Source organism: Rhea pennata, chromosome 3 (assembly GCF_028389875.1).
Source record: "Rhea pennata isolate bPtePen1 chromosome 3, bPtePen1.pri, whole genome shotgun sequence".
Lineage (NCBI taxonomy): Eukaryota > Metazoa > Chordata > Aves > Rheiformes > Rheidae > Rhea > Rhea pennata.
This window is the reverse complement of record NC_084665.1, coordinates 5,717,443-5,726,016: the sequence shown is the minus strand read 5'-3', so window position 1 is coordinate 5,726,016 and position 8,574 is coordinate 5,717,443. Positions and strand designations below refer to the sequence as shown.

Here is an 8,574-nt window from a genome sequence, read left to right as displayed (position 1 = left end):
GGGGCCGGTCCCCCCCCGCCGCCCGCCCGGCCCCGCGCCCCGGCTCCCCTCCTTCGTTAGCCGCCGGGGTAATTACGGCCCAGCGGCCGGCGCCGCGGCACCCCCGGCAGCGGGCTCCCGCCCGTCCTTCTCCGCTGATATTTATTTGCTTTCCCGCGCCCCAGGACTGTCCCCTCCGGTGGGTTTGTTATAACCGATATACTTCCTTTTTTTTTAAAGAAAAAAAAAAAAGGGAAGAGAAGTGGACTTTAAAACAAAAAACAAACAAAAAAAAGGCAAAAGGGGAAAAATATAAATAAATAAGTGAAGCCAAGGCCGGCGCCGGCCCCGCTGCACCTCCGCGGCGGGGGCGACCCGGCCTCCCCGCGCCCCTCTATAGCCTCCTGCCGCTGCAAGCGGCGGGAACTGTGTAAATACTCGGTCCGTTCCAGTGACCATTATTATTTTTAGTTGATGCTACGGGGTTGACATTTATCTCAAGTCTAACATGCAAGAAACGGAACTTTTAAAAGGAAAAAAAAAATTTTTTCATTTTTATTTCTATACCCCCGCCCCGCCCCGAGTGCCCCTTTCCCCGTGGGTGCGGGCCCCCGTCCCGCGTCCTTCCCCCGCGCCGCGGCTCGGCCCGGCGGTGGCCGCTGCCGCGCAGGGGGAGCCGGGGCCGGCGCGTCCCCTCGTGTCCCCCCGGGGGCGAGGGGCAGCCTGGGGGTGGGGAGGGGAGGGCGACGCGCTGCTTCCCCCAGCCCAGACCCCGTTTGCAAACCAAAAAACAGAAAAAACAACAACGAAAAATAACTTTAGGAGAAAAAAAAAAGTAATAAAAGAGGAAAGAGAAAAGCAGAAAAAAAGTTTTGGGTGTTTTTCTTTTTTGGGGGGGGGGAGGGGAAGCAGCACCATGTTTTCACCCCCCCCCCCCCCGCAGCCCCTTCTGTGGGGTGGGGGGTTTCGGTGCGGCACTGAGGCCGTCGCCCCGCACCCCCCCGCAAGTGTAAGGGCGTCCCCCCGTCCCTAATAAAATCCAAACTACTGAACCCGGTGGTCTCCTGTCCTCCTTCCTCTCCCTCTTGCCGGGGCGTGTGTGTGCGGGGGCTGTGGGGGCCGCCCCGGGGCCGCCCTTCCCCTCCGCCGAGCGCCGTCCGTGCCCTGCGCGCGGGCTGCGGCCCGTCCCCAAGCCCCCAGTTCCCCGAGTCCCTTCCTTTTTGTTTTATTTTTTTTCCTTTTTTTCTGCCTTTTTTTAGCCTTCGCGCCGCGGCGGCTGGCGGCGGCCCGGGGCCGGTTCCCGCGCCGGGAGCAAGGCGCGCTGCTGCCGGAGAGGAGCTCCGCGCGGCGGGGACGGGGCAGGGAACGGCGCCGCGCGCGTGAGCTGCAGCGTGCGTGCAGCCGGGCGCGCGTGTGCGTGTGCGTGTGCACGCGTGTGCGTGTGCGTGTGCGCGCACCGAGCGGCCCGGGGGCCGGCGCACGCCGGGGGTGCAGCCGCCCTCCCAAATCCCCGCTCGGAGAGGGCGAAAGCTCCTGCTGCTGCTGCTGCGAGCAACTTTTGGCCACAAAAAAGGACTAAACTAGCAGTTTATCTTTTTATTTTTTATTTTTTATTCCCCCCCCCCATTCTCGGGGGTTCCCGCGGCCGGACCCCCCCCTCCCACCGCCGCCGGCCCGGGCGCCCCGGCCTGCGCTTACGCTGGCCGAGCTCGGGGCCCGAGGAGACGGGGATGGCCTCACGCTCTCTCTTTTTTTGGGGGGGTTGCTGGCACCGCCAGCGTCGCCCCAAACGTGGGTGCCCGGGCCAGGAGCCAGGACGCAGGGCAGGGAGGTGGGAAAGGGGACAGAAACACCCGGCTCAAGCCGCCACGACTTTTTTCTCCCCCCCCCCCCTTTTTTTTTCTTTTTTTCTGCTTTTTTGGTGCATCGCGGCCCCCAAGGTCGGGGACGTGGCGGGGGCTTCGCCTCGGGCGCGGGGGGCGAAGTGCCGAGGAGGCCGCGGAAACGGCGCTGGCGGGTCCCCGGGCGCCGGCCTCTCGCCGCGAGCTCGTGCCCGCGGCTAGCAGCGAATGCGCCTAAAATCCCACATCGGCTCAAAACCTGCTTGGAATTCGTTAGTTAAAAAAGAAAAAAGAAAAACCAAACCAAACATCTCCCGGTGCAGCTCCCGGAACCGCTGTACTGGGGATCTTTTCTTCTGCGCCCTGTGTTCAAGCACAAAAAGCTGCAGGGGAGGAGGAGGAGGGCGAGAATGGTCATACGGCTGCGGATAAAGGCAAACATATGCCCATTTCCAGTTAAATCCCTTTTCAGCACTTTTTCCAGGACAGACAGGACTTTTCCAAGAAAGGCATAAAAGGATTTTATGAAAAACTGAGATTTTTAGGAAATGGCATTCTGGATCTTATGTACATTTCTAGTATCACTTCCTGTATATTTTTAAGCTGCAATCCTCTTAGCATGCAAAGTAAATAGATTATGATATACTGAAGGATTAAGAATCACTGTCTGGTGTCAGATTAATCCCTCATATAGACCATCACTTGTACTGACAGAAATATGGCTGCAATTCAGCAAAATAGCTGCCCGGCTAAAAGAACCGCGTTCCGGCGCCGCACGGAGCCCAAGCGAGAGGTGTCCTCGCCCCGCTGTTGCAGCCTAGGGGTTTCAGAAATTAAATTTTAATCTATATCCCATTAAATGCAGGCGCTCCTTGAAGTTCGGCTCCCTTCAAACTGGGGGGAAAAGCAAAAAAAGGGGGGGGGGGGGAAAAAAAAAAGGTCTCGTTCCAATATACTCGCTGAAATACAGCGATACTAATAAAGCGCTGAAATCCGCTGGGAATTTTCCTGTTGCGATCCAAACCGCCCGGGCTGCAGCAGAACCCCAGCTTTCGGCTCTTAGGGGAAATGGCTGACCAACAGCCAGTGAAAACAGTTCTGCTTGGGTCAAACACAGATTTTTTTTTTTTTTAACAAAACTTTTTTAATTCTTTTTTTTTTTTTAAACATGACACTTTTATTTTTGTTCCGTTTATTCCCACTAATTTGTTCACCGTACAAAACCAGTTAGAAAAAGCGCCCGGCTTTGCTTCCCCTCCCCCGCCCCCCCCACGGCCGAGTGCTCCCGCAGAGCGAACGTAAGCCACGCGCGTGCACGCAGCAGAGCGCCGGGCAGGCGCCCGGCCACGATGCGCCGGCTCAAACGGCGGGGCCAGAGACCGGGCGCAAGGCTCCCGGCTCTTTTAACAGGCGGGGGAAAAAATTATATATGTGTATATATATATATATATATATATATATATATATATATATACACATACACACACACATACATATACACATACATACATACATACAGATATATATATATATATATATATATATATATACACACACACACACACACACACACATGCAGAGCTGTGGGTGCACATCGTGGGTGCACACTCGTGGGTGCACTCTCACAGATGCACACTCGCGGGTGCACCCTTGGCGCTGCTTGCAGCCGGCGGCTCTGGGCGTCGCGGCTGCCGGGCCGCCCGGGGCGGGGGGGCCGCATCGCGCCGCTCGGGTTTTTCTCGGGCTTTTCGTGACCTGGTGCCTGGAGGCCGCCGCCGCTGTTGCCACGTCCTCCGGCGGCTCCGGCTTTGCAGGGGGCGACCGTGGGGGCGGCGCTTTTGCCTCGCCGGGGAGAGTGGGGTGGTGGGGGGGGGGGTCACACGCGCCCCAGGGGCACCACGTGGAGCCCCCCGCTGCCGCCGGGGTCCTGTGGGGCAGAGAGGCGCCGGGTCAGGGCAGCCGGCCGCCGACACCCCCCACCCCGCCGCCGCCGAAGGCGCCACCCCGCCGCGGGGTTTGTCCCCGTTCGCACCCCACCGGGTCCTCCCCGCTTTGCACCAGCGGCAGCTCTGCCCCCCCCCCCCCCCCGGGCCCGGGGCCGTGCCGGCTCCTCTGGGCGCAGCGAGAGGGAGACTTTGGAAAGCGGCAGGTGAAAGCAGGGAGACCCCGGAAAGCTCGAGGAGCTGGCGCCCGGGGGCGCGCCGGGGCCCCCGCGGCTCGGGGGCCGGGTCCTGAGCGGCGCAGAGCCGTGCGCGACCTGGGCCTTTAGAGCCTCGCGGGTGCAGCTCCGGCCGCGCCGGGTTCAGCAGCAGCGTCCGTCCTGCCCCGGCTCAGCGCCGGAGGCGGCTTCGCGGCGTCCCCCGGCACGGCCTTCGGCGCGACCCGCGCTCGGAGCAAGCGCGATGCCCGAGACCCTCTGCCGGGAGCCGCCGCTTTTCCGACGGCGGATTGCCGGGGTGCTCCAGGAGCTGATCGCCACGCGCCCGGGGTTTCAAGGGCGGGAGGGGGTCAGCAGCGCCCCGTCGGTCCCGGCCCCAAGCAGCTAGCTCTCCAGAGCGGGGAAGCCTCCGTGTCCCGGCGGGACTGCACCCGCTCGTGCCCTGGAGCGTCTCGGCCGCGGGACTTTTTGCTCGGCAATCGTGCGGTCCCTCGCGGGCAGGCTGGGGGGGGGGGGAGCAGCGCGGGGACGTGCACCCCGCACTGAAAAGCCACCTCGAACCTGCTCCAGCTCCTTGGGTCGAAAGAAGAACGGAGGATCCCTCTTTTTTGGACGAGGACATGGAGAGAAACCTCTTCCCTGGGCTTCCGTCCCAGGAGGGTTGTTGTTATTCTTTTTTTCCCAATGGGAGGGGGTCATTCTCAGGGGGATGGTGAAAGCAGGAAAGGGGAATCGTGCGAGAGGGAGGAATAAATGAAGGAGGCACGGACAGTTATTTTAAACATGCATGTTTTTGAAGTGGGGACTGCCTGGCTGGGTCTAGCCTAGCCCACAGAAATGGACAGTATGGGCGGCCAGAGGCGCTGGTGTGTTCCCTAGGTCCTGCTCCGTTTCGTGGGAAACGCCTCCTTGTTTCTCTTGGAAAGCGCCATATACAACCTCTGTAGCTGTGATGGTTATTTTCCTGAGTAATGCTGCATTAAAACAGTCACTGAGTAGCCATAAAGTACCACTGACTGGAGTATCTCAAAGTACTATAAATAGGCAAAAGCGATCTCCATCCTGGGAGCGATGGAGCAGTAAAGATTCAACCGCACAACTGTAATTGAATACGATTACTTTGTGTTGAGGTGGGTGACGGGGTTGTTTGGAGACTTTTAATCTTATCTAAGGTTGGGTGCTGCTGAGCTGAGACACCTGGAACTGACCTATGCAGCTTGCTCAAGACTGTAGGGCAACACAAGCCAGGAGAGCCATCCGAAAGTCGTCTGGTCCAAGGCCACGCTCAGAGCAGCTGGAATAGATGGAGCCTCGAGAAGGTTGGCTCTCGAGATCTTGCCTGTCTGATCTTCAGCCTTTCCGAGAAGCCGGGACAGAGCATGAATGCCAAAGCCAAACCTGGTCCAGCACTGCCATTGGGCTCCTACTTTCTCCTAACTTCTTGTAAGCTGTGTGGCGAAGGGTTTTCTCTAGAAAACAAATCTCGTTTGACTGCCTGAGCGTCAGTTGGCTGTGTGACAGCCAGCTGCTCTGGCAGGTGACTGGGAGCAGTTTGTTGCATGATCTTCACAGTTTCAGGGAGGAGAAGCTTCCTCATAGCTCACAGCATCAACCAGCAAGGAGGACACTGGTTACCATGCACCTACAGAAGATCAGATCCATTCTGGACAGCGTCTCAGTGGGGGCCTCAGTGGCCATTCGCTTGGGAAACGGGTCGCTTCGGACTTCAGCCGAAGAGCTACCGAAGGGGGTAAACCCGATCCTCCTGCTCGCAGCTGCCGGGATCCTCCGGCGGAGTCGGCTGTGCAAGAAGGGCTGGGCTCTGGGTGTGCTCCTCTCGCGTGGCACCGAGCCCGGTATTGTGCGGGCTCCCTCTGAAGCAACGTGCAGGAAGCGCTGGTGGAGCAGCGCCAGCCCGGGGGAACTGCAAGAGGGTGAAGACGGGAGTCAGGGCCGGGCCCTGGGGAGCCCCGGGCCCGCTCCGGCGTGGAGCCGGCGGTGCCAGAAGGCTCCCTTCTTCAACAGGGGCAACGCAAGGCAGCACCCGAGCGGCCGCCGGTCACGGTTTTGTTGAACTCAAGGTGGCCTTCAGGCCAGCTGGCTAGCTAGAAGGGGACTTCTCTGGTTAGCTGGGTGCTCCTTTCTGTATCGGGATCCAGCTAACTGCAAGACTTTACACATTTCCATATGTCATTAAAAGTCGGGGCAGGGTAATGCTGGAAAAGGCGGTGGTGTCGGAAGCGGCAAGGTCAGCGCGGCTCGGGTGGCTTCTCCACCCCCCAAGCAGGCGGCCCGTGGGGCTGCCTCTTCTTAGCAGGTCACGTCCTCCTGGGCTGCTCCCAGCGCCGCCGCCGGCTCCTTCCCGTGGCCTTGCAGCAACCGCTGCAGCTCGGGGGCCGGTCGGTGCTTTTCTTGCTTATCTGGATTTCGTTGCTGTCTTCATCCAGAGCTTTCCAAGAAGCTCCTTAATGTACTAACTCAGCCGCTTGCATGGGATAGAGGAGCCTCTCCCCCGGCGGTTCGGGGCAGGAGCAGCTAACCGCGGGCTGAGCCAGCCGCGGACGCAGGAATCCCGCAGCTCTCGCCTGGCCGCCGCCGCCGCGGCTGCGTTTTTGTCTTACGGCTCATCCTCCGGGCCGCTGGAAGAAGGCAGAGCCGCCAGCCGGGGGGTGTCCCCCCCTTTATAAATGATGTACTTGTACCAAGGCCAAACATCAAAGTCTTCAGCCTCAAAAATGAGAGTTGCGACGAGAACCGTAATCAGGCGGAGGCTAAAATCCGGGTGGTTTCGCACCTCTGTCCACGCTGCTGCCAGGCAGTTTTGCTTTATTTATTTTATTTTGCTAAACCCAAACCACGTGGGACTGCGGCGCTGCTGAATCACCCGCTCCGGGGCCGGGGCCGCTGCTGGGGACGCCCGACCCGCGCGGACGCGGGCCGGCGCTCGAGGGCGACGGGCTCCTTGTCGCACCCCGCCGGCCGGGTGCCGTTTTCGGCGCGCTCCTACCCGCTGCAGCCGGCGCCCTGCAGGCACACAGCTTGCAGGGGCAGGCTCGGGGAGCTGCGAAGCAGGGTAAATAATAATAAGCAGAAATGGAAAAACAAATCAGAAACGCGTTACCTGCTCTGTAGGACGGGCGCTCAGATTTCCTTAAAAAAAAAAAAAAGAAAAGAAAAGAAAAGAAAGATCATCACGTTATTTACATTCCACCGAACGCACTGAAAAACCCAAACAAACACAGGTATTGGGTAACTTCCACTTTTTTGATAGGACACAGCTATTTTTATATCCTGTTATTCAACAGAGGAGTTAAAATATTTACTATACGGCCTGTGCAGGTTTGTGCATGCAGGACACCCATGCACCTTGAGGGCTGTGCTCGGTTACAGCACTCACGACTTCTGCAGCCGGGGCACGGCGGAGCCCCGGCCGGGGCCAGGCGCGCTGCCGGGCGGCTGCAGCCGGGCCGGGGGGCCGCAGCGCCCGGTGCCGGAGGGTTTGCAGCCCGCGTGCCGCCAGGCTGGGGCCGGAGGCGCCGGGGAGGGAGAGCCGCCGGCATCTAGAAAGCAGCCCTGCTCCGGGTGATGGGCTCCTGCCCCTTAGCCGGTGCCAACGCTGGCATCCTCCGATCCCCCCCGCGGGCCGGTCGGCTCACCGTGAGGGACAAAAGCCCATGGGGAAGAAATGAAAAAAAAAAAAAATTACGTATTTACATGATTTTTACATACATACATACATATATATATATATATGTATGTATATATATATACACACACACACATTTTTATATATATACAGGAGGACCTGGCCACTGTATACCAAGGAGCAGAACAACAGCAAGCGTAACCAATAAATACGGCACCTGTCTTGCACCTTGGCTGAGGCATGAGTAATGCTGTAAGATACGGTGCTTCCTACGACCAGGTAGCTCCTTTTCTGCCTCATGAGACCCAGCGCTGTGTCGGGAGCAGAGTCCTCGCTCCTGCTCAAACCGCAGGGCAGCGCGAGCCGACGCCGCCGGCTTATTTTTCCTCTCAAAATGCAAGCGGGAATACTGTCTCCAGCTTCACCCCGTTGTGCACATTTGAGCGTTACCCCTGACCTCACCTTCTCCGCTCGTGGCAGGAGGTCTCTGCGTCTGCGCGGCGGCACGGGCGCCCGCTCCGGGCCCGGGCTCCTCGTCCTTCGGCTGCCTGCGCCTGGCGGACCTTTAAAAACGAAATAAAAGTGATGGGAGGGGAGGGAGGAAGAGCTGGGGAGATGCTGCAGCATAGAGCAAAGCTGCTCGGATTTTTCAGGCTTTTTTTCCAGGTGCGGAGCAGCCTGCAATTCCCGCGTTTCGGGCTGCAGCACCGGTGCCTGCTGACGCCGTGTTACCGGGAAGAGCCGCCGGGCCTCGCCGCTGCTCCCTGCCCGTCGCATTGGTCCTGGACGATGGTCGGTCGGGTCGAGCTGGGTCGTCGAGGGGTTTAGGCTGCGTTTAGCGGAACGGGCGGAGGCTGGCGAGGGGGGCGAGCCCGGCGCGGGGCCGGGCGCTGCGAGAGCCCCGGGGCGTCGCGGGTTTCCCGCGGTCCCTTCCGCGGTTAAACCTTCTC

At 59.5% G+C, this 8,574-nt stretch overlaps 1 long non-coding RNA gene across 1 annotated transcript; it reads right to left on the bottom strand.

The window, feature by feature from the left end:
* Nucleotides 1–3,553: 3,553 nt before the first annotated feature.
* LOC134138067 (uncharacterized) lies at nt 3,554–8,162 on the bottom strand. The gene is made up of 3 exons (XR_009957799.1): nt 8,087–8,162; nt 7,100–7,128; nt 3,554–3,747 (listed from the first exon to the last, which is right to left on the bottom strand). It is a non-coding gene; the product is annotated as an uncharacterized LOC134138067 (long non-coding RNA).
* Between the last annotated feature and the right edge of the window lie 412 nt (nt 8,163–8,574).